Source organism: Schistocerca gregaria, chromosome 5, assembly GCF_023897955.1.
Source record: "Schistocerca gregaria isolate iqSchGreg1 chromosome 5, iqSchGreg1.2, whole genome shotgun sequence".
NCBI classification, from domain to species: Eukaryota; Metazoa; Arthropoda; class Insecta; order Orthoptera; family Acrididae; genus Schistocerca; species Schistocerca gregaria.
The window spans coordinates 78133560-78160939 of record NC_064924.1 but is presented as its reverse complement, the minus strand read 5'-3'; the positions used below and the strand labels follow the sequence as shown (position 1 = coordinate 78160939).

Genomic DNA, 27380 nt, shown 5'->3' with positions numbered 1-27380 from the left:
CGCTATTGGTGATTATCTTTTGCGCGATTAACGAAATCAATGTGCTGTCTCAACCTCCAAATTCTCCACACCTGGCCCATGCGGTCTCTCGTTTTTATTTCTAAAGTTGAAAACCCAGTTCAAAGGACAAAGATTTGCAACAATAGACGAGATAAAAGAAAATTCGCAGTTGGCGTTTCGCGCGGTCCACCGAGAGACGTACCAAGACTGCTAGATTGCTTCCAGAAGTGGAAACGTCGTTGGGAGCGGTGTATAAGTTTTGGAAATTTGTGGTAAGGTGCCGGCCGCTGTGGCCGAGAGGTTCTATTCGCTTCAGTCCAGAATCGCGTTGCTGTTACGGTCGCACGTTCGAATTCTGCCTCGGGCATGGATGTGTGTGATGTCCTTAGGTTAGTTAGGTTTCAGTAGTTGTAAGTTCTAGGGGACTGATGATCTCAGATGTTAAGTCCCATAGTGCTTAGAGCATTTGACCATTTGTGGTAAGGTCTTAGGGGATCAAACTCGCATTCGGGACGACGACGGTTCAATCCCGTCTCCGGCCATCCTGATTTAGGTTTTCCGTGATTTCCCTAAATCGTTTCAGGCAAATGCCGGGATGGTTCCTTTGAAAGGGCACGGTCGATTTCCTTCCACATCCTTCTTTCACCCGAGCTTGCGCTCCGTCTCTAATGACCTCGTTGTCGACGGGACATTAAACAATAATCTCCTCCTCCTCCTCCTCCTGCTCCTCTTAGGGGATCAAACTAGTGAGGTCATCGGTCCCTAAGCTTACACGCTATTTAATCTAACTTATACTTACGCTAAGGATGACACACACACACACACACACACACACACACACACACACACACACACACACACACGCCCGAGGGAAGACTCGAATCTCTGACCGGGGGAGCCGCACCGACCGTGACAAGGCACCTAAGATCGCTCGGCTACCCCGCGCGGCGGTGTGTGAATTGTGGAGTGCAGTATTACGAAGGAGATCATGAATTGCAAGTAAAAGATAAGTGCAGAAAAATTTATGTGGACAATGTTCCGGAATTTTTTTAACAGACCTCGTATGGAGGGAAAATATGTATGGAGCTTAATAACGAGTTAAAGATTATTTTTAACACAAATGTATTTGAAATTAGTAACTGGGATTTTCAATTTTTTTGAGATGGAAAGGTTAAAGTGAGAGACAATGGATTGAAGAAAATGAAAAATAGTAATAATGAATATCACGGTTTTGAATTTAATTTTTTATTTTTTAAAATTTTTTTATTAGTGTAACTCTTACAAGCGCAATTTTTTCCTCCCCTAAGCGAACTCAATTTTAACTGCTCATTTACTTACTTATTTTTCTTAGAGTGAAGTGAATAAGCTGAAACAAAGTAGGATAGTATTAGTAGTAGTAACTGCTAGGGTATTTTTTTCTATAAAAATGCCATGAACACAAAATTCTGAAGGGATTTCGTGATTCATGTAATTTTCTTTAAAAATAAAATGAACGGGAACCTACTAAAATGTCCTACTCTTACAATCAGCTTTTTATGAATAAAAAGGGGATCTCTGAGGATATGAATCACATAGAGAGTATATCTCTTCGGAATTGCTTTGCGGTCGTGCATGGTTCTAGCACTCGCCAATTATCTACTTTTCTGGGTTCTTCACTAATATGGGGGGGGGGATATCAGTGGTAGTGAAAGGCTGTAATGCGCTTATAACCTCATATGCATCGTGCAGGGTGGTTCGTCTGTGGGGAAACACGTGACAAAATAAAATTTAATATCGAGAGGTATGAGTTCGGAGAAGGGAAAAACACTTGAGTCTATGTTATAAAAATGGCATCCATGTACGAAGCCGCCATATCGGATGCATTTCGTGAACTATATCAAACAGATACAGAATTAAATAAGAAAAAGAGTGGTGATTTTCATTTGAACATCGCTTTATTTATTCTCGAATCCTATACCATTATATGCAGAACACGACAAAGGCTGGTCACAATTTATAGAGAGTACAAAGTGATATGTCCGACATGTCGTCCAGACGCTATAAGGTTGTCGTTATCCCATCCATCCATTCTTTTTGGACTTTAGCCAACACATAATCAAACAATCCAGTACGAATATCAACTCGGTGAGATGTGCAAGGTTTCTGATTTTCACCTCACACACATTTGCATTCACATGGGCCCACAGGCAGTCACGTAAGACCTCCAACTCTGTAGAAAGTGGATAGCCATGTACACCCACCCAGCCAGTCAGCCATTACTGAGATGGTGCACCATCACGCAGGGAGAAAGTCGAAACTGTGCAATTTTCAGAAACCAGCTATGGCAGAACATTTTCGTCTAACAACTGCAAGTAACGAGAGGCTATTAGTGAACACTGAGTGAAGAAAGGCCTAATAATGTCAGAACTACATTTCCACCCCACGTCATCACTTCCGATGCACAACTACCTTCTTAGATCCATCCAAAAAGGGTTGACATCTGGCCAGTATCTTTACTTATGTTTATTCACCTCTCTGATCGTATAGCTTCATCTTCAAACATTATGTCGTAGGGAAAATGATTGTTTTCGTCCAGCTTGAGCGTCACCGTTCCTGCACGCTGAACATGACGTTCTGGACCGCCCTCTGTGAGATTTTCAAGTACTGCATTTTGTAAAAGTGCCATATTTCTGTGACCAATCATTGATGTATGGGTGACGTCAGTTTTTTGTGAGATGAGGAGAATGAATAAAACTATGAAAGACACCATTGTTTTAATTGTGCATCTCTCTGTCTCTATGCTATGCCAGATAATCCCTTTCCATTAAAAAATTAAGAGATGCATCCCTTGCACCGTAACGTAGCCTCACAGGTTCCCCCCTCCCAACTCGTTCTAATTGCTCTAAATTCTTATTGACTTTAAATTTTATATGTATCTGCCTATTTCGGTTTTAGGAACGTGGTTCAACGCTATAGACCATTCTGTACGTTCAACATGAAAGTCCTCTGCTATAGACGATTTTTACGTTAGGCGTGAGCACGTGAACTGCAATACACTCGTAGGACTCAAATATTCAAAGCCAATGTTTTCGTCTGCTAAACTAACCTTGTCCTTGGGTGAGTAGTGATAGGCATGTCTTTATTCAATACTCTGACTTGGAGTCTAGCATATTGCTCGGTGTCGAGTTTAGTTAGTCTGGAAGGACTCTTTTCATCTCACGATAAGAACATCGTTACTCCTGCAGCCGTAGTGTAAAGTACAGATGTTTGTCTTGCGAAGTTGATATAGGCATTTTGAATCTCCGTCGCACAGGATTATTGGTGAGATTGTTACTTGTTCGAGCTGCACTAGAGTAATTCTGCGTTACATGTTCTTTCACGTCCATTTACGGGACTTAATTTGCCAATGTGTATCAATCGTGAGCAATTCTTAGTTCTATCCACGTCTTTGTTCCAATGTATAAGGATCAATACATATTACTCATGGGTCATCTGAGCATATCGGCTGCTTCGTGGATGGTTTCAGTCTCTTTAAATAGTACTAGGGGGATGGTTATGAATGTGGGATACTCAAAGTTGCTTCGCTACGCCAAATTTCACTAAAAATAGTGACATCGCGTCCTTGTTCGTTGTTGGCTAAAATTTCAGACAAAATGGAATATTTTCAGCACATTAACACCAGGAACATAACACGCTTTGTACTCAGAGATTTAAGTTAAATGGTAGTAGCAGCATTCGAACTATATGCAGTTTTCTTTGAATGGTCTTTATAATTTCTCCATCATGCGGAATAAACAGCTGTTAGCATTCCTTTTATCTCCTCAGTCTTGCATATATAAAGAGTGAGTTTGTTTACACACCTCCGTCCATGTCTGGTGTTTGATTTACTTCCTTAGGATCTGTTTCTGTTCGTTTTTACCATCTGGTCTGCACGAATATGTAAATCTGATGGATTAGCTTGTTTGAGTGCATACTCTGTATGTGTCGCAATTTTGCAGATTTGCCTGTAAATTTCTGCAGTGGCTTTTCGGTGCTCAGCCGGCCGGCGTGGCCGTGCGATTCTAGGCGCTTCAGTCTGGAACCGCGTGACCGCTACGGTCGCAGGTTCGAATCCTGCCTCGGGTATGGATGTGTGTGACGACCTTAGGTTAGTTAGGTTTAAGTAGTTCTAGGTTTTAGGGGACTGATGACCACACATGTTAAGTCCCATACTGCTCAGAGCCATTTGAACCATTTTGGGTGCTCCATCTTTTATTATTGGTTCCATGATGAGTTCTAATTGCTCTTGTTTTTTGTATGAAAGTAAGAGTCTTTAGAGTGCTTGTGATTTGATCGCTTTTGTTCAAAGACGAAGTTCACTGTTCAAGGAAATGCATTTTGTGTTATAAATGTTTTTGCTAACTGTACTGTACATTCTGTTTTATTTCTAGTACATTTGTTCAAGTGTATACTTCATTCTCTTCCAGACCACGTCAGCAGTATTGCTGTACGCCGCCAGCGACTGTGGTGAGTGCGTGTCACTTCTTCATATTAGACGTACTTGTCAAACAGTAGAGCTGTTCCTATTTCCTTTTACGAAAGCCATACTGGGTCTACGATGAACGCAGCTACAACTGACCAAAAACTTATAAGTGTTGTAAAAGTAGTGCGGAGGTAATGAAACAGGACTTTACTTTGTCACTGCCGCAGCCTGAAGAGTGAGTCGGACGTGTGTTAAATTTAACGCCTTTTTGCTCCGATACCATATTTGCCCCAAAACTGGAATCATGATAGCGTTGTGATGTGTAATAAATGAATTATAATGTAATCAATGACAGTTCTAGACAGTGAAATATGATACCGAATACCTGCTAGCGGCCCATTTGAATTCTAAGCGCGGCAGTTATTTGCGTCATTCCAAACGTCAACAATTTGCCTGGCGGATATAATACTGCCCGCGGCGGCTTTTGCAACCAACCAAAAACAAAACCCCTAAACGTCACCCTGTCCCGTTACGTGTCTGGACTGTATATCTTACTGTAGCAGGCCGGCGAACTGCAGCGGTCGCACTTATTTTTTAGTTTATCAACATATTTTTCTCTTTTTCCGGAATTATCTGTATACCTATTTTCATACAAATGTTACGCGAATTATGAATTGCAGTATCGGCACTGCATCATCATTTGCATGCTAATACGCGCCCGATAAATTCGCCGCGCGCTCCAGTGGCCCGACCGTCCCAGGGAGCGTTTTTGTCCTCTTTTGTTGATGCTCCGCAAAACGAACTCGAATGTGCTAGAGAGGGGGGAAAAAAGGATCGGATTGAACGAATCGCGGCTGTTGTTGTGTTATCTAGATGAACCGTTTATTGTTTAGGCGCTACGCCAGGGGTAGTTCTTGCGCTTGACCCCGCGCGTTGTGTCTGTGTTTAAACAGCCACAGGGTACCCATATCTCGCGATAGGACGCTTACTATTGCGGCCGCCGATGGAAAAAGCGACGAGCAAGCCGCGAGCGGCAGGTATCATTTATATCACAGCTGTTATTCAGGCAGCAGGTGTCTCTCGCTGCTCAATAAAACTTACCATTATTTACGAAATCTGTGGACGTATGATACACGCCCTGCATCCTATTAATTTTTATATGTTCTCAACCAGTCCTGTATTCGATCTTTCTCAGCGTCAGATCAAGTCAGATACCGCCTTCGTCATCTTCAAGAGGAATTTTCGAAGTTTAAACTCTTCGTTTGTCACCTGTCAGCAGCAGAGGATTTGACTCCCGAGGTCGGTATAGAGACAGTGGAACAGTGCTTAAACCAGTACTCCATCATTCTTCCAAAATACAAAAGCACATCGTATAGTTAGTTTTGGAAAGAATAATGATATAATGAGACGTGAAACACCATTGATAAACGACGGTTCAGAAGAGCTTTGTGCGGCGTCATTCTTAGTTTTCCTTAAAGGTCCTTGTTGATTGAGATGAAAAAACGTACAACCATTGTTTCAGCAGTTTTTTCACTAAATTTATTCGAATTTACAATAACCCCACACATTCATATTTGGCAGTACTGAAACCTTTTGAAAAATAAGTAATGTTTTAACAAATCAGTTTTTTTCTCTTCAAAAAATGGAGACAGTATGTTTAGACAGCTGTTTAGTCACTTGACATATGGCACTCCATGGCTGAGTGAGAAGAGACAACATTTAAAACTTTTCCTCAAATTTAACAACTTCTTAAGCAATGCAAGAAACGATTTTGAATGATACAGTTCTTCAGCCGTTTAATACCAGCCGCTTCGCACTGCAGATAGAACGGACAATTCTTAACTTTCTCTAGCATTTCCTTATTCACAAAAACAAACGTTAAATGTGAACTATAGTGCAACCAGTTGACATCTGCCGATTCATAGCTCAGTTAATAAAGACCAAACGTAAAATCTTTTTAAAATTGGGGAGCTCCTTAAACAGTAAAGAACACATTATTAATAGTGAGCAGTTTTTTAGCAAACTAATCAACTTAACAGAACCGCTTCGACTTCTCCGGTGCTGTTACTGTAGGCCAGTCTTCTCTCAGCTTCTGATTATACATCAAAACGGGAATTCTGTTTCCTTGGTCATAAACCTAAATATATGTTGACTGGAGATAGTTTTCAGATAAACGCTTATATTAGAAAACAGAACGAACAACATTTCGTTCGTACGTAAGCGCATGCAACTCAAAGTATGCTGGCCTAGCCATAAACAGTTTATTACACTACTGGCCATTAAAATTGCCACATCACGAAGATAACGTGCTACAGATGCCAAATTTAATTGACAGGAAGAAGATGCTGTGATATGAAAATGATTAGCTGTTGAGAGCATTCACACAAGTTTGGCACCGGTGGCGACACCTACAACGTGCTGACATGAGGAAAGTTTCCAACCGATTTCTCATACACAAAGAGCAGTTGACCGGCGTTGCCTGCTGAAACGTTGTTGTGATGCCTCGTGTAAGGAGGAGAAATGCGTACCATCACGTCTCCATGAGTCAACTGATGGGGATGTTTGCAAGACAACAACCATCTGCACGAACAGTTCGACGACGTTTGTAGCAGCATGGACTATCAGCTCGGAGACCATGGCTGCGGTTAACCTCGACGCTGCATCACAGACAGGAGCGCCTGCGATGGTGTACTCAACGACGAACCTGGGTGCACGAATGGCAAAACATCATTTCTGCGGATGAATCCAGGTTCTGATTACAGCATCATGATGGTCACATCTGTGTTTGGTGACATGGCGGTGAACGCACATTGGAAGTATGTATTTGTCATGCCATACTGACGGATCACCCGGCGTGATGGTATGGGGTGCCATTGGTTACACGTTTCGGTCACCTCTTGTTCGCATTGATGGCACTTTGAACAGTGGCCGTTACATTTCAGATGGGTTACGAGTCGTGGCTGTACCCTTCATTCGATCCCTTCGAAACCCTACATTTCAGCAGGATAATGCACGACCGCATATTGTACGTCCTGTACGGGCCTTCCTGGATACAGAAAATGTTCGACTGCTGCTCCGGCCAACGCATTCTCCAGATCTCTCACCAATTGAAAACTTCTGGTCAATGGTGGCTGAGCAACTGTCTCGTCACAATACGCCAGCCACTATTCTTGATGATTTGTGGTATCGTGTTCAAGCTGCATGGGCAGCTGAACCTGTACACGCCATCCAAACTCTATCTAAGTGCCCAGGCATATTAAGGCCGTTATTACGGCCAGAGGTGGTTGTTTTGGGTACTGATTTCTCAGGATCTATACACCCAAATTGCGTGAAATTGTAATTACATGTCATCTTCTAGTATAATATTTTTGTCCAATGAATACCCGTTCATCATCTGCATTTCTTCTTGGTGTAGCAATTTTAATGACCAGTAGTGTACATTACAAACCAATAATTAGAAATGGAATACGTCGCAGTAAAAATTCCGCAGCGTGTAACGTTTAAACAAATGTAAACATATTTTAACATGGACGGCTTTTTTTCACCTTCACGCTTTCCAGTTCCAAAATTTCTTATCGATAATCGATGAGACCAATTTAAAGTTCCCTGTCTGTATCCTTAACATCTATAGGCGTATTATGAACAGAGACGAAACTTGTCCGTCAGAAAAAAGGCGTAATCACAATTGCCACTTGACTATATCTTTACTGCAAAGATAAAACATTTTTCAAATAATCCCTAAAATATACAGTATGGGTAAGAAAGGACTCAGCTGTCAACCATAATATGAACATAAAAAATGGCGGGCTTACTTACTGCCTTAGAACGCTGCATCTGTACCAGTGAATGCACATCCACTGATTGTCTGTCCAACGTTGCAAAGCTTATGCTTATAACCAAGTTGAGCATCCTTCATTAATCAGAGTACATTGATCTGCATTTCGGTATTCAACAGTACATATTACACTAGCCACTTGGTGTAGTGCAATTAACAGACACTGAATGACACCTACCGTTCTCTGGAGCTATCACTCACTGGCCACTCCTGCTGCTACATGGCTCCACTACGAGCTGTCCCTCACAGAGAGGCTGGTGACCACTATGCCTGTATAATTCAGCACTACGTCACGGCTACTAGTTCGTACGCCATGGCCATCGCAGTCATTGACTCGTAGCCCGGCTCACTGGCAATGGCAGCCGAGGCCACACGAATAGCTCGACTTTTATCCCTGGCACAGTGTTCACGAAAGGTATGACTTTGCCAACCTTGTCACAGCTGCGTACATTCTGCTATGTCCTGGAGTCCCATTATAGCTTATTATTTATTTTCTTTCTTCACAGACGTCACACGTAAAACAAAACTGTTACGCAGAACATCTCATAAACTGTAGCGATTTTGTCCAACAGGCTGTATTAGTGGACTTACAACCAGCATCTATTCAAATAGATTTTCATGGTATCAAATAAGCTTTGAACTATCAGAGATGGTTGCTCATATAATCGACATCAAAAATGTTTCAATAGTATTTCAAAATGGTTCTGAGCACTATGGGACTTAACATCTGTGGTCATCAGTCCCCTAGAACTTAGAACTACTTAAACCTAACTAACCTAAGAACATCACGCACATCCATGCCCGAGGCGGGATTCGAAACTGCGACCGTAGCGGTCACGCGGTTTCAGATTGAAGCGCCTATAACCGAACGGCCACACCGCCCGGCCAATATTATTTCAAATAGGAGGAAAGAATATGCGGACTTAAGCACATTTCCCCTACTTCCAGTTTTTGGACGACCATGAAACGTGCAGAAATTCTGTGTCCACGTCTGGATAGTCATTTTGAATGAGAAGATACAAGATACATTAAATTTGCTGAGTTCACTTTGATGAAAATAGGCCAACACATTTAGCCATCATGATGAGAAAATACTTCATTTCGGATCACACAGTTACATTCTATATTAATTTGCAAGTAATATCACAATATTATTTAGAGTAAAGCATGAAAATAAATTTGTGCAGCAACAAGAATGCATATGTCGCAGGTGTCTGCTAAGAGTTGTCAGGTACTGTATCTCTGATGTTGGTGACCCTGCGCCGGCGAGACCAACAATTTTGTGCCCTCATACAGACAAGTGAATTAGACTGAAATGAAATTCGTTTAATACCGACAACTAATTAAATGCATGTATTACTGTATTTTACAAGCTAACCATTAAAGATTTAATTTTTCTTAGCGTATTATTTCAGAAAACTTGAAAAGATCTTGAATTACATTTTGGAGTAGTAAACGTAAAGGACCTCATTTAATTGTTTTTCTTTTCTTTCCATCAAATTAACTACTGCATACCGCTTCATCGTTTTAATTCTTATTTGCCAAACGTAGCGTAATTTCAATTTTCTGGATCTAGAAACTTTGCACATACAGTCGAGAGTAGGTCTAATTTTCGTAAACGTTGTTTTTCGGTAATTTAATGATTGTCACTCAAGTACAATTTTTACCACGAGTGTAAAGTGCCTGACTTGTCGTAGAATTTTTAGCTCTGCGCTTTGATGTGATGGATTCAATAGTTTTTTCCTTTGGGTTGACTAGTGGCGTGGGAATTGGGGAAGCGACTGAGATTCATCAATAGTTCTGTAGGATATGTAGCAGAGATAGGAAGATAGTGGAACAGGAGGGGAAAAATTTAAGCCCTTCATGCTGGGTTAGATGACGGTAGGAAATATCTGGACGGAAAAGTGTAAATAGAGGTGGAAGTGGCAACAGGCCTAGAACTTCGACAGACAGCTTTGTGGTGAACGTAAAAAGTACATCTCACCAGTTACATCAGTTAGAAACTGATGAAACTCAGGCAAAGGTAGGTATAGACAAGGCACATCAAACTTTCATTACAAAATTGAGTAAGAATGTAGGGAAGCCAGCAAAGGGAAAGGAAGTTTGTTGTTAGGTCGTTCTCACACCATTCGTATATGCCATCTTTTGCAGGGTGAACTAAAATCATAATACCAGGTCACCAATTTCCTTAAACCTAACACTGTGTAAGGTGTCAGAATAAATGAAGGGCAGTTTCGCACCTTACATAAGAATTTGTTTATACACCGCAATGGGGAGGTGAATGACACCTGACTTAATTCGGCAGTAATGAGCAAATTTGCCTATCAGTATGTAATGCAAAAAGGGATGACACTCAATAGACGGTACTAGCACACCGATCCTATATAATGCATTTCTATGAGAAGAAGGTGTAACAAGTAGTGAGAGGAACCATTTTGGTTTGGAAGCAAGGGCGGGCAGAGGCGAGTGCCGTGCCACAGGGGGCACCACGAAAACCACTTAAGGGGCTTCCTAGGCGAGACTCAACTACTGACTGACCAGGAGACTCAGACAGGAGAGAGAGTAACAGCCCCGGCCACCAGGAGGATTACAGATAACCTTTAGAAAACTGTGTTCCAGAATTCCAAATGGATACGAACAAAACCACTGACACATTCGATTACGTGAACTGCAAGTGGTATACATGTGACAGACACTTGTAACTTTTTACACGTCTGGAGCACGCACAAAACGTCCGATTGGCGGAAACACACTGGGAAGGAGTAAAGTGCTGACATTTCAACGCAGTTTAATGGTAGGACTCCTGCAATTGGTAATGAGAGATTCCACAAAATAAGAGGAACGCTACTATTGGTCGAAAAAAAACCTATGACTTGCAGAACGAAAGAACCCAGGTGGGGAGACAGTTCAGGTATGAGAAATACAACACAGAAATTTTCAGGGACTCTTCTCTGAACTGGCATCTAGTGCAGAACGGGAGTGCATAACACTCTGTATGCCGCGGAGGAGAAATTTGTGTAAACACTGCGTTCACAGTGGCTGACAGCCACCTAGAAATTAGCTGTAGCGTCGTTGGACTGAAGGTGTGGAGAAACGAACCAGCCAGTTAGTTAATTGTTCTTGCGAGAACCGAGAGATGACTTCATGTTGTCTCACATGTCGGGAGAGTTTCTACTGGAAAATTCCACAACATTTAATTAGTTTTATAGGAATTTCACAGAGTGAGAGCAGCCAGGCAGATGACAGCTCATCACAGCTAAGGTAAATACCACGTGCAGAGGTGTACACTTTTTGGATCACCAGCTTGGGGTCACTGTAAACTCGAGCGACCTTGGGTAATCTTTTACCCAACTTCTCACAAAACTAACCATCTTCCGTAGATTTGATTGTCATCCCAAAAGTAATATCGTACTTTGATCCAGAATACGATAATTTATCGTAATACTGGCCAACATCATAACGTAATCATAAGAATAATTTTGTGAAGAAACTTCTAGTTCAAATTTAATCTTGTTGTGTTTACGATTATTTAACTTTCTGAGAGTTAAAATCTAATACTGTTGTGTTTAAAATTTGTTCGCTTTTAGAGGATGAGATGCATCAATTAACAAGTGTCTTAACTCTGTCACATTGTAAACTGTATAAAAGCGTTTATTTGTGTGACAGGACTGAAATATTATGCCAAAACAACGTCATTCCAGATTACACAGTTGCGTTCAGTCACAGAATAAAAACCCACCTAACCATAACCTTACAGCTAACTTGAGTCAGGTGACAGAGGATTTAGTTTCACACTGTGAAGACTTTACCAAGGAAAACACCATTGTTATTGTGGGTGGGCTAAGCAACAGTATTAACAGAGGTCCTGGGTACAGCACAGTGTTGACCTAGTAAAGATTGCATCAGCATCAAGACACTGTCAGCGAAATCATTTTAACTCTTGTGTTATGAGATGGAATTAGCAGGTAAAGGAAAAATAACCTGACAAAGTTAATAGCAGCAAATTAAAGGGGGGGGGGGGATGGAGGATGTACTGCCATGAGTGGTAAAATACCAGTGTCTATAGATATTGGATAGCACTTTTTTTTAGGATAGGTCAGGCAGACGGTCTTCAAGTTTTAAGAGAGATCAGCATTGGAACCAACCTTCAGTTTGAGAGGGAAGCCAAACAACAAAATTCTGGCACATTCAATCAGCAAACAACTGCTGGTTAAAAATTTTCACCAGTCGGCAGAAATTTTATTTCCACCCAGTTTTAATTCAGTCAATCTGAAATACCAACTATCATTAACCTATCAAAATATTCGATGGCTAAGAGGTAACTGGTGTTTGTGGTTCCTCGACCCCTCCCTGCTTTGGCAGATGAGCTGTTCCGCTTGTTCTGATATTGAAGTACAGGATACGTGTGGCGAATTAGGTAATGGATAAGAATTTTTATTTCTGGTGTAGTTTGTGTTGTGATCGTGTGCCACCACTCCACAGGTGCAAATCGCTATATAGCCAGGAACTAGATGAACTCACATCAATCTTCATCCATTAACATCTTCTTCCGTTAAATACCATTCTTTAATGACAGATTCCTTTCGGTAACAAGAAGCAGACCCAGGGATACTTTTGGAAGAAGAGTAATGAATTCAGCTTGTCGGAAAAGTGTTGCAATTCTATAAAACGAGAGAAGTATCAGTCAATCGATATACACACAGTTCGTTAACCTCTGTTTGCAATATCTTCTGTCAAGTAAATTTAGGACGAAAATTTCTTCCGATAAGCCTTTTCACAGTCCTTAAGCGTCCAAATAACTGCCTACAGTTTGTTATCACTATTTTATCTTTGCTAACGTAGGTTTAAATCCCTAAGTTCACTTCAGATACGAATCTCAGTTGAAGATACCAAAAATCAAGATGAGGCGTTCAAAACATCTCATCAGTATATGTAATTGTGGACTCGAAAGGTAGCGGCAAACATGTAACAGTCACACTTCGGTCGTGTAAGTTCTCTACCAAAACCTAACCGCCGTTAATAAATCTGTTCAGATTACTTGTCATAACTCACACGCACTTCAGTAAAAAGGTTCTTTGATTGCTCCTAACTAGTAAGCAACTATTAATGATGGCCGATTTAGTCTCAACAGTTCATTAGACGTCTTTCAAAATTCAATATGTTGCGGCATAGTGACGTGCTATGTAATTAATCAAGTATTCTCACTATTAAGCGTCAGAAATATTACTTTCTCTTCTGAGCACAAGCAAAGCGTACTGACATTTATTGTCATTAAACTTCCATTTAATTTCCTTAAGTGTTTCTAATTACGACTTTTAAGAATTTCCATTACAGTCCCTGAGTAAATCTTCGTGCAACTAGAACTCCTCAAAATTAAAAATGGTTCAAATGGCCACCACCACTATGGGATTTAACATCTGAGGTCATCAGTCCCCTAGACTTAGAACTACTTAAACCTAACTAACCTAACGACATCACACAGATTCATGCCCGGGGCAGGATTCGAACCTGCGACGGCTCAAAATTAAACAACTTCCTGTTTCGTAGCTGTCCTATCAGAGCTGATTATCACTGTACTTCTTCTGAGGAATTCGTACGTACATTGAATCATCAGCAGACACATATCTGGTAGAACATAACTGTTTAATGTTCAGCATCAGACATCAGATGCAATAGTGGTTACAGTTTCGTCATTTGATTTATTTAACAAGACATTCTAATAATTAAAATAAGTCTCGATATTGTCTACCACATCGTCCTCTAGCAGTCGGTTTGACTCAAATAGGTCCTGTTAAACCCTTCGCCGCGTCGTCAGAACAGGTTTGGAACACCTTGCCAGCACTTGATCATAGAGCATTAACTACAGAACAAACGTAACATTTTACTATAACAGTTCATGTAACATCTACAATACAAAACTATAACATCTGTTTATACTTGCCTGCCGTCACTCAGCGAAATATGCGAATGTTTCCCACGATTTATCATAAAAATTAACAGGGTATAATTTACGATCACGTAGGGTCCAGAAATGGCGTATTCCAGCTTGACTACTGGGTAATCTGCGTCGTCACCACTGCAGACGTCCAGCCCCATGAGCAGATGAGCAGCTTCACGAGAGGGGGGGGGGGGGGGGGAGGGGGGGTGTCTGTGGTAACCAGCCCCATCCTACGGCCAGGGGTCAGGCGTGCGCTATGTCAAAGGTCTCTTTGCCGCTTCGTCAGAAAGCGGCGACAGTTTCCCGTTTTACTGGCCACAAGTCATAGCTGCCACGTCGAAAGGTAGTGGTGTAATAGTAGTTCTAATACCAAACTACGAAACAGTTGGCCTCGAACAGGATCAGAGAGAGCCACAGCAACCGTGTCAGGAACCTCCCAACACGCAGAACACCTTATGGCGATGGTCAGCAGCTGGGTGTTCCACGTTAGGAGCCTGTCGAATGTCAGTCCCAGACATTTTAGTGTGTTGGTTACCAGGCTGTCATCATAAACGGTCATACGGAAGTTGGTTGGTTGGTTTGTGGGAGTTAAGGGACCAGACTGCTACGGTCATCGGTCCCTTTTTCCAAATACTAAAAACACCAACAGAGGATAAAAACGATCAACAGACGATAAGACAGACGACACAGAACAAGAGAAACGTAGACAAAGACCAGACAAGACGCACTAAAATCACACAGAGTGTGACGGTGGTTGGCCGACCAAACAAACAAAAAGGGAAAAGCCAACCACCGAGAAACACATGAAAAAAAATCAGACAAATCGTAGGCCATAGGCCAGAATCAACACAAAAACACACACTTACATTAAGCGATAAAATCCCCCTGCCCGAATAAAGCGCAGAACTATGTCCGCTATGGAAGAGTCGTCAGATAAAAGCGCAGAGAGCGTATCAGACAGAGCAAAAGTCTGCCTGAGCACAGTTAAAAGGGCGCACTCCAAAAGAATATTGACCACCGTCAAGGACGCCCCACAACGACAAAGAGGGGGATCCTCACGACACAGTAAATAACTGTGCGTGAGTCGGGTGTGGCCAATGCGGAGCCGACAAAGGACGACTGATTCCCTGCGGTTGGCTCTCATGGATGACCGCCACACAGTAGGCGTCTCCTTGATACGGCGGAGTTTGTTTGGCACGGGCAGGTTGCGCCAATCAGTGTCCCATAAATCGAAAACTTTGCGGCGTAATAGTGCCCGCAAATCAGTCGCCGGGAGGCCAATCTCCAGAGATGGTGCACTAGTGGCCTCTTTCGCCAGGCGGTCAACAGTTTCATTTCCGGGTACCCCAACATGGCCCGGGGTCCAAACTAAGACCACAGATCTGCCGCAACGGGCAAGAGTATGCAGGGACTCCTGGATAGCCATCACCAGACGAGAACGAGGGAAACACTGGTCGAGAGCTCGTAAACCGCTCAGGGAATCGCTACAGATAACGAAGGACTCACCTGAGCAGGAGCGGATATACTCTAGGGCACGAAAGATGGCGCCCAGCTCAGCAGTGTAAACACTGCAGCCAGCCGGCAACAAACGTTGTTCAGAATGGTCCCCTAGAGTTAGTGCATAACCGACACAACCAGCAACCATCGAACCGTCGGTGTAGACAGCGCCAGAGCCCTGATACGTGGCCAGGATGGAATAAAAGCGGCGTCGGAAGGCCACCGGAGGGACTGAGTCCTTCGGGCCCTGTGCCAAGTCGAGCCGAAGGCATGGGCGAGGCACACACCATGGTGTTGTACGCAGAGGGGCCCGGAAAGGAGGTGGTACAGGGAAACACCCAAGCCCGTAGAGAAGCTGTTTGACGCGTACGGCGATCGGACAACCCGACCGGGGCCGACGTTCTGGCAGACGGACGACTGACTGCGGGAACAGGACACGATAATTTGGATGCCCGGGCGAGCTAAAAACATGGGCAGAATAAGCAGCGTCCTAACCGCAGTGGAGGGACACCTGCCTCCACAAGTATGCTGTCCACAGGGCTGGTCCGGAAGGCACCAGTGGCAAGGCGTATCCCACTGTGGAGGATTGGGTCCAGCAGCCGCAACGCAGATGGGGATGCTGAGCCATAAGCTAGACTCCCATAGTCCAGACGGGACTGGATCAACGCCTGATAAAGCCGTAGTAGAGTAGATCGGTCGGCGCCCCACCCGGTGTGGCTCAGACATCGCATAGCGTTTAGATGCCGCCAACACGCCTGTTTAAGCTGCAGAATATGAGGCAGCCAAGTCAACCGGGCATCAAAAACCACCCCCAAAAACCTATGTGACTCCACCACTGAAAGAAGCTAGCCGTCAAGATAAAGCCGCGGCTCCGGGTGAACAGTGCGTCGCCGGCAGAAATGCATAACGCTGCCGAAAACTAAAAACCATGCGATGCAGCCCAAGACTGTGCCTTGCGGATTGCGCCCTGTAGCTGACGTTCAGCAGCTGCAATGCCTATAGAGCTGTAGTAAAGGCAGAAGTCGTCAGCATACAGCGAAGCGGAGACAGAATTTCCCATGGCCGCAGCGAGCCCGTTAATGTCTATTAAAAATAGACACTTAGAACAGAACCCTGTGGCACACCGTTCTCCTGGACTTGGGAGGAACTATATGAGGCTGCGATGTGCACGCGGAAGGTACGATACGACAGAAAATTGCGGATATAGATCGGCAGAGGGCCCCGAAGGCCCCATCCATGAAGCGTAGAAAGGATGAGATGACGCCATGTCGTATCATACGCCTTCCGCATGTCGAAAAAGACAGCAACCAGATGCTGACGGCGGGCAAAGGCAGTACGGATGGCCGACTTCAGGCTCACCAGATTGTCGGCGGCGGAGCGGCCTTTAGGGAACCCACCCTGAGATGGAGCCACAAGGCCTCGAGACTCCAGTACCCAATTAAAGCGCCGGCTCACCATCCGTTCAAGCAACTTGCAAAGAACGTTGGTGAGGGTAATGGGACGGTAGCTGTCCACCTCCAAAGGGTTCTTCCCCGGTTTCAGAATGGGGACAACAAGACTTTCCCGCCATTGCGACGGAAACTCACCCTCGACCCAAATGCGGTTGTAAAGGTCGAGGAGGCGTCGCTGGCAGTCCACTGAAAGGTGTTTCAGCATCTGAGAGTGGATGCTATCTGGGCCAGGACCGGTATCAGGACAATCTCTAACGTCGATCAGTTGTAGAATTTAGGAACACGTATTATGTTCGAGTATAATGTCTTTTCTGGAGACTAGAAATCAACTCTGTAGGAATCAGCATGGGTTTCGAAAAAGACGGTCGTGTGAAACCCAGCTCGAGCTATTCGTCCACGAGACTCAGAGGGCCATAGACACGGGTTCACAGGTAGATACCGTGTTTCTTGACTTCCGCAAGGCGTTTGACACAGTTCCCCACAGTCGTTTAATGAACAAAGTAAGAGCATACGGACTATCAGATCAATTGTGTGATTGGATTGAGGAGTTCCTAGATAACAGAACGCAGCATGTCATTCTCAATGGAGAGAAGTCTTCCGAAGTAAGAGTGATTTCAGGTGTGCCGCAGGGGAGTGTCATAGGACCGTTGCTATTCACAATATACATAAATGACCTGGTGGATGACATCGTAAGTTCACTGAGGCTTTTTGCAGATGATGCTGTGGTGTATCGAGAGGTTGCAACAATGGAAAATTGTACTGAAATGCAGGAGGATCTGCAGCGAATTGACGCATGGTGCACGGAATGGCAATTGAATCTCAATGTAGACAAGTGTAATGTGATGCGAATACATAGAAAGATAGGTCCCTTATCATTTAGCTACAAAATAGCAGGTCAGCAACTGGAAACAGTTAATTCCATAAATTATCTGGGAGTACTCATTAGGAGTGATTTAAAATGGAATGATCATATAAAGTTGATCGTCGGCAACGCAGATGCCAGACTGAGATTCGTTGGAAGAATCTTAAGGAAATGCAATCCGACAACAAAGGAAGTAGGTTACAGTACGCTTGTTCGCCCAATGCTTGAATACTGCTCAGCAGTGTGGGATCCGCACCAGGTAGGGTTGATAGAAGAGATAGAGAAGATCCAACGGAGAGCAGCGCGCTTCGTTACAGGATCATTTAGTAATTGCGAAAGCGTTACGGAGATGATAGATAAACTCCAGTGGAAGACTCTGCAGGAGAGACGCTCAGTAGCTCGGTACGGGCTTTTGTTAAAGTTTCGAGAACATACCTTCACCGAAGAGTCAAGCAGTATATTGCTCCCTCCTACGTATATCTCGCGAAGAGACCATGAGGATAAAATCAGAGAGATTAGAGCCCACACAGAAGCATACCGACAATCCTTCTTTCCACGTACAATACGAGACTGGAATAGAAGGGAGAACCGATAGAGGTACTCAGGGTACCCTCCGCCACACACCGTCAGGTGGCTTGCGGAGTATGGATGCAGATGTAGATGTAGAAGCGGCGAGGGCACTGCGGAATTCCCACTCACTGAATGGAACATTGTACAATTCAGGATGGTGGGTGCGAGAAGAAAGTCTCCGACGTTCTATCCGCTCTTTAATGGAGCGGAAGCCCAAGGGGTAGTTGGCAGGTGCGGAACTCAGAGCAAAGTGCTCTGCCAAGCGGTTTGCAATGACGTCGGAGTCAGTACAAACTGCTCCATTCAGTGAGAGCGCAGGGACGCTGACAGGGGTCCGATAGCCATAGAGGCGGCGAATCTTGGCCCAGACCTGCGATGGAGTGACATGGAGGCCAATGGTGGACACATACCGCTCCCAGCACTCCTGCTTGCGTTGGCGGATAATGCGGCGGGCTCGCGCACGCAGCCGTTTGAAGGCGATAAGGTGTTCGATTGAGGGATGTCGCTTGTAACGCTGGAGCGCCCGCCGGCGAGCTTTAATCGCTTCAGCGATCTCAGGCGACCACCAAGGCACAGTCCGCCGCCGAGGGGACCCAGAAGAACGGGGAATGGCAGATTCGGCGGCATTAACGATGCCGGTGGTGACCAATTGAACCACTGCATCAATGTCAGCGTTAGAGAGAGGCTCAATAGCGGCAGTGGAGGAGAACAAGTCCCAGTCAGCCTTATTCAGAGCCCATGTGCTAGGGCGCCCAGAAGACTGACGCTGTGGTAGTGACAGGAAGATCGGAAAGTGGTCACTACCACAAAGGTCGTCATCCACTCTCCATTGGACAGACGGTAAGAGGCTAGGGCTACAGATCGAAAGGTCAATAGCGGAGTATGTGCCATTCGCCACACTGAAGTGTGTGAAGGCACCATCATTTAATATCGAGAGATCGAGCTGCGCCAATAAATGCTCAACGATGGCGCCTCGACCTGTTGCCACCGACCCACCCCACAGATGGTTATGGGCGTTAAAGTCGCCCAGTAACAACAAAGGTGGTGGCAATTGGGCTATCAGAACAGCCACATCACAGCGACATCACCATCCGGTGGAAGGTAAAGACTGCAGACGGTAACAGCCTGTGGCGTCCACACCCGAACAGCGACAGCCTCTAAAGGTGTTTGGAGAGGTACAGACTCGCTGTGAAGAGAGTTCAGGACATAGATGCAGACGCCACCAGACACCCTTTCATAAGCTGCCCGGTTCTTATAATAACCCCGGAAGCCACGGAGGGCGGGGGTTCACATTGCCGGAAACCAAGTTTCTGCAGAGCAATGCAGAGGAAAGGGTGAAGGCTGATAAGTTGGCGGAGCTCAGCTAGATGGTGGAAGAAACCGCTGCAGTTCCATTGGAGGATGGTCTTGTCCATGGCTGAGAAAGGCGTGACGGGACTGGGAAGGGAGATTACGCCGCTGGGTCACCTGCTCCCTCCGATTTAGCACCTGTGGTAGTGCTTTCCATGGCGTCTGATGGACCGGCGAGATCGAGGTCCTCAGCGGACGCCAGAATCTCCACCGCATCCTCAGACGCAGAGCTTGAAAGTTGCGGTGGGATGGCTCCCACAGCGAGTTCCTTGGGCTGAGAGCTCTTCTTGGGTTTCTCACGCCGTTCCTTGGGTCGCGCCGACTGGGAGGGCTTCACCGATTCAGTCTCCGGGATGGAGGAGGATCATGAAGCCCTACGACCAGCTGATTACGGGCACTTACGCCACTGTCGGTCGTTAGCCTTCTCGCTAGCGGAAACCTGGGAAGGGAGGGACCCAAGGGACCCCTTGCGAGCGTGAGAAGCCGAAGAAGTTGGACACTTCTCCGGCTTAGAAGTGGGGACGGACGTCCCCGATGGGTGGGATGGTGTTGCTGCTGAGGTAGGTGGCGCAGGAGCAACCCGGTGGGTAGAGCCCCCCTCCCCCTGGCGAGGGGGCAGGAGGAGTTTTACTACTCGTCGATCCAGCCACAATTGGAGAAACAGACGGGGCTAGCACAGGTGTTGTAGCAGCAGCGTAGGAAGATGTCATTCTCACAGGATGGAGTCGGTCGTATTTCCTTTTGGCCTCAGTATAGGTTAGTCGGTCCAGGGTCTTGTATTCCATGATTTTACGCTCTTTCTGGAAAATTCGGCAGTCTGGCGAGCAAGGTGAATGGTGCTCCCCGCAGTTGACACAGATGGGAGGCGGGGCACATGGAGTATTGGGATGTGATGGGCGTCCGCAATCTCGACATGTGAGGCTGGAAGTGCAGCGAGAAGACATATGGCCGAACTTCCAGCACTTAAAGCACCGAATCAGGGGAGGAATATAGGGCTTAACGTCACATCGGTAGATCATCACCTTGACCTTTTCCGGTAAGGTATCCCCTTTGAAGGCCAAGATGAAGGCACCGGTAGCAATCTGATTTTCCTTCGGAGACCAATGAACGCGCCGGACGAAGTGTACACCTCGGCGCTCTAAATTGGCGCACAGCTCTTCATCAGACTGCAAAAGAAGATCCCTATGGTAAATAACTCCCTGGACCATATTTAAACTCTTACGGGGTGTGACCGTAACGGCAACATCCCCCAACTTGTCACAAGCGAGTAACCGTCATGACTGGGCAGAGGATGCCGTTTGTATCAGGACTGACCCAGAGCGCATTTTTGACAAACCCTCCACCTCCCTAAACTTGTCCTCTAAATGCTCGACGAAGAACTGAGGCTTTGTGGAGAGAAAAGACTCCCCATCAGCCCTCGTACAAACTAAGAAGCGGGGCGAATAACTGCTACTGCCATCCTGAGACTTACGTTCCTCCCACGGTGTGGCCAGGGAGGGGAACGTTTTCGGATCGTACTTCTGAGCGTTAAACTGAGCCCGAGAACGCTTAGAGACTGCTGGCGGCTGGCCACCATCGAGAGACGATGTACCACGCTTCATTGCGGGTCATCCACCATGATGCCACCTACTCCGACCAAGGGCCCTCCCCACGGGCGCCACCCAGCCACGGCAAGAGCCAACTGGCAGGATGGCCGTTGCCGGGAATCCCGATACCCCAGGAGGATAGGCATCTACTCCTTGGCATACGTGGGGAGTTAACAGCGCAGGCATCAGTAGAGCGATCCCTGTGTTGTCAGGGGGCTACAACCAACAGAGTACATGGCGGCCCCACCACAATGGACTGGCTACCGTGCTGGATGTTAGGTAACATGTGGTCCATGGTCGCCGTCGGTGCAGAAAGAGGCACTGCACAGTACAAGGTATAATCTGCACGCAGAAACGGAGTCATGCCCAAGAGATGGAGAGCGGAGAGGACTGCAATTCAACGGTGTATAAGCTGGCGAAAAGTCTGATCGTAAGATGGATACAATGCACCAAGTAAGGCGCCCTTACCCAATCGGCTCGCTCTTCAGAAAATTTTGAGACATGGAGGTCAAACCCAACAGGGGACCATCATGTAAGACCGAAAAGTTTGAGACACCTTTTAGTCGCCTCTTACGACAGGCAGGAATACCGCGGTCCTATTCGAACCCCCGAACCCGCAGGGGGAGGTCATACGGAAGTCATGGAGACGGAATCTACAGGTTGTTCATTCTATAATCATTGCCCGGGTTTTGGAAGGACTTATCTTGAGGATAAAGCCTCCGATCTCTGCCTATGAGTATGGGCAGCTTGCGGAAATAACACAAAAAATCGTACTCTCATACCGTACACGACCGAAAAATCACTGAATAAAGAGTACCGTTTTGTTTAGGAGTAGTGGTATTTCTTAGTTTTCATTCTTCACTCCAAGGAGAAGAATAGGTTGTCTTATTAAGTCCACTACTGAGTCATAGTTCTATTCAGATGCTTACCAGGCGATCTGGAAATGAAGGAGAGCAGATTACGCGTTCCGGCAATTACCTCACAACTAAGGAAAACTCCCAAAATTTTTGGTCAGGATTGGACGATTGGTAGTATTTTGTGTTACTGAGTTAGTGAAAGGTAGTGAAAGAGTCTGCGAATGGCAGTACTTATACTAGAGCACTGATTTGCATTATCTCTATGTTAAAAGTGTGTCGTGATCCATCGTCTATGCTTGAAAATATGCTTTATGGAGCCTGCGAGTAATGTTCAAGAAGGTGGCGATCCCTGGTTGAGTGTGTCGCTCCTTGGGTGATGAAATTTTGTTGGACGTCCATTAATTGGGGAACGAAAGCCACAACTATTCGTTTTCAGGGGTAAACTATTACTTTTTACAATGTTTATCGGCCCAAACTGCCGTTATTTACAGTGTTTGGGGAGGCGGATGAATCATCTTCGCCGTTTACATGGGCCGAAAACTATTTTTGCGGTCAGCCAGAAAGCGATGCAGAACATACTGACCATAATTTACAAACTGCAAGTCCACATTATTCATTGTGCTCACTGAAAGAAAATGTTCCTACGTGCTATTTACTCAGCAGGATCAGGAACTATGACTATAAATAACAGTTTTGATTAATATATTTAGAAAAAGTTCTCTCTACTAAATATAATGATATTCCTGATAATAATAACAATGTCCTTATCGGAAACAGCACTACTAACATTTCAGAGGTGACCCGTAAGGGAAGTTCCAAGTAACATGATGTATCTTCCTGACTTATAATCAATGGAAGTTATTTCTCGCATTAAAGTTGAGAAATAATTTCGCCCATTGCCATGCGGCACGCAAACAGTTACTTCCGGGAAACCTAAGCAATCCAGGAAGATGAACAGTCTCATGAGTTCTGTTCCTACTTCAGCAAAAACGCCTTTGGTAGGCATCCAGTTGTGACGTCATCCAAGGCACAGCTTACGTACAAATTTGACTGAAGCGGACAGGTGGATATCTCGGTACAATGTGTCTCTTCTTACTACCTCCCTGGCTTTAATTATATATGAGCACACAAACTGCCAAATGGAACATCTGCTATCATCTGCTCTGGGCACAGGTAGCATCATCTAAGTGGCTACGTTGTTGGACAGGTATTAATTAGTAATCTCTGCCGCTTAACAATTTAGAGTCTTTTTAATTCTTATAAAAACATAGTTAAGTTTGCGTTAGTTACAGGAAACGTTTCAGCTGAACTGCATTCACATTTTACTGGCTACAATTTGTAGAATGGAAGCGGGAGAAGAACATGACCTCTGAACGGCCTCTTTAAGGTTCCTTGTAATGATTGTTATTTATTATAAGTTCTTGAAACTTGGTACAGCGATATTATTTAATCAATGTAGTCGAGTGCTGTAATTAGAGCCTCCCATAACAGATTCAAATTATGATTAATCTATTATGAATAAGGATGTTTTCGTTCCAGATTTAGTTTTTAGCCGGCCGTTGTGGAACTGCGCGGCTGCTACGGTCGCAGGTTCGAATCCTGCCTCGGGCATGGGTGTGTGCTGTCCTTAGCTTAGTTAGGTTTAAGTAGTTCTAAGTCTAGAGGACTGATGACCTGAGATTTTAAGTCCCATAGTGCTTAGAGCCATTTGAATTTTTTTGGGTTTTAGTAAATAACTTGAAAAGCTAATAGAGGTAGCTTCATGAAGCCACATAGTTCATGTGTTTGTATGAAACAGAGGCTACATAGGAATTTTAATCTTTCTGAATCTAATATTCAGATCCTGCATATTTTCGCAAAAACGCTAATGTTGGCCAAAATATTGTCTCAATCAAGTTGAGACGTGTAACTTTTTATTGTGACGTACATTTGCACATTCTGAACAGTTGTTTACTTCATCCACAAAATTTCGGGCGTGCAGCCTCGTAAATTCCACTTCTTCTAATATTTCGGCTGAATACCGTCCAGCCATCTTCAGAGTGAGGTGAGGTGACTGCCGCTTTTGCACTTGCTCCGTCCTTTTAAAGCCGCGGTCTGCACCACTGCGCATGAGGCCACAGATACACAAGGTGCCAGAGACTTTAATGGGCGGCAAAGAGGTGTGGTATATGCCTGGAAATATATCTATGGCTGCTCAGTCGATTCACACGGTGATATCAAAGTATCACTGCGAGCTGCACTGTCGAGATGTCTTTGATTTTATTACACACATTGCCGGATTCTATGATTTTACGCCGCGAAAATTAGAAGTTTTTAGCTTTCTAGCTTCATTATTCAGCGCGACTTAATATTTTTTTAAAACATTGTATTCGCGTAGTATATTCAGTTAATCATTATGAGACTTCACACTGTTAGTATTAGGATACTGAAGCATATACTGACAGAGTATGGAAAAGTTATTTTAATTTTTAATTTCACTCTTGGGTTATAGTGCAATCCTTCGTATACTAAGCAAAGATGCGATATAATGACGTGGTGCTGGTAGTGATGAACTGGGGTAAGTTCCGGCACACTCAGCTACCTCTGTATCACCCTGGTGCAGCCCTTGTTTATCTACAACTGCTATGGGGAACTGATGAGCGAAAGTAACTTTCGCACTTTGTTTCACTGTCAAGCAACATAGGTCGACGAAACGTGGACCATACACAGAAGGAACTGCTGCAACGTAGTGCAGAACGGAACTGGAATAAATAAACAATGACATGACCTGAAATCGTACCTGTGCTCAAAGACAATAATTACACTCAAGTCACCATGATTTATGATGGTCTCCTGGGCATTAGAAAGGGCATTACATGGTTCTTAATGGGGAGTGTGATTACTACGGCCGGCACTGCATGTTCTGGAACATACCTCCATGCTGGCCAGACGCCTAGTAATGAGTTCTTGTGCAACCTCTCCTCCACCAGAGTGATTGACGATTATCGAATGATCATTGGTGCATGTTGTCGTTCTGCAATACGGGTCCTCTACACATAACAGTGTTCTCGTCGGAGTCTACATCGGTGGAACGGGAAGACCAGTCCATTCGCCGAATATACTTTTCTACCCGCTGTGTTCCACGCAGTCGTGCGCTGTCACCCATAACAATGAAGTCAGGACCGCATTCAGCCCTCAAAAGACGCACTGCGCAATTGAGTACAACGTTACAATATCGTTGACCAGTGAGTGTGCCGTATTTAAAAATTTAGATGTCAGTACGCCACGCAGTTACACTTTGACCAGCAAAAATATCATGCTTGAGAATGTTCCTGGGAGCATCATATTTTACAGTCTCTCGCCATGTGAGGCTACGACCTGCATTTGTCAAACATAGCCGTTTTGGTGGTCCATGTGTTATGGTGTGCATAAGCATAATGTTGCATTCGAAAACTGACCTGTAAATCTGTGAACATGGTACACTCAATGGTCAACGTTTTTGTGATACTGCACTTCTCCCCTAAGAGTGTCTTCTCAGGGTGCTTTTCCCATTTACTTCGTTTTTGTGAATCACAAAACGTGACAGTATAGAAGTCTGCTGGTGGAGAAACTCTTGGAACGAGACAATATTCGGGGACTGGACTAGCCTGCACTTTCCCCCTACTTAAATCCCATCTAGCTCGTACGGCATACGTTGGGGAGACATATTTCAGCATCTGAACAGGTAAAAAAACTGCGATCCAGCTGTTCTCAACTGTGTTGATGCAGGCGTGTAACTCCTTACCAGCTTTCCGGCCACGTTGCACAGCACGCACTGTCGTCCGTGTGTGATCACACTCAGTATCAAGAAGAGTGTCCCGCCATTTATAACGTCCGGGGAAGCATTATGAATTTCGGTGACCTAGGTGTAATTATTATCTTTGAACAGAAGTGTGATATCTGTTCCTCTCACCGTGTATTTCCTCAAGTTACCTTTTGTTCAAAAATGGTTCAAATGGCTCTGAGCACTATGGGACTTAACATCTATGGTCATCAATCCCCTACAACTTAGAACTACTTAACTTTTGTACTACACTGTAGAAGTTCTTCGTACGCTTGCTCGATGTTTCATCGAACAATGTTAAGTTAGCAGTGATACATCATGCGAAATCTACTTCCTCCCATACATTCTGAACACCCCATGTAGAACCGTTTGCATGACTTTCGTTAACCATGTCATTTATGTGAGGTGGAGATCCAGGCAGCTGAGGACATATTCAAGAATAATTGTTTCATTATTTTACTCTCAATCGTCGCATCTCTCATACACCTCCGATATTGTATCCAAAATTTTAATTTCATCAATGTTTGCTCCGCATTCTCCCCCGCCATCCATCACCACCCCTCACGCTACAGTCCGTGCCACGCTCAGTGGATGTGGCTTCCCTCGGGCGAGTCCAGCTGCGTGTCACGTCAAAATCACATGAAAGTGCAGCACAAGTTGGCAGGAACAAAGCAACCAAACATCAGCCTTTCACGTGATCGTTGAAGGAGTATAACACACTTGCGACAACTTGTTTTCTTCACGAATTATTTCTAATCAAGTAGCTGGGACCAGAGGTAAATTTATCCATTTACAATAGAGAATGATAACCATACGTGCATTAATAACAATGTGCGCTGAGATCTGCGCTCTCCGAGAACATGGTTACGCACCACGATATCCTCCGTAGAGCCAGATAAAGTTTATATTATGTGTATTGTGCATATAGCATGTTTCGAGGTTTTGCATCAGATGGCTAGGGGTCATGCACCACGTCATTGAGAACAACAAAATGTTTGCTGACACTTGCCGCCGATGCTTGGCAACTCTCAGTATTTGCTGGACATAGGACTACGAGATTTCATCAGACTAGCAGGGTCTACTAAGCTGTGCACTTCGTACTATATACCCCAGTAAACTGATAGATTAGTTTTTGATAAGAAAATCATAAGAATCTTCGTTCCTCTAAGGAAAAAAGACATTTTAGAAATA

General features: G+C 44.7%; 1 protein-coding gene across 1 annotated transcript in view; it reads left to right on the top strand.

Annotated features, from left to right (window-relative positions):
• Positions 1-27380, top strand: part of LOC126272930 (lachesin-like) — a 2822604-nt gene that overhangs the window by 279144 nt on the left and 2516080 nt on the right. The window contains exon 2 of the mRNA XM_049976227.1: positions 4446-4485. The gene's annotated coding sequence lies outside the window, so the exon portion shown is untranslated. The remainder of the gene's footprint in view (positions 1-4445; positions 4486-27380) is intronic.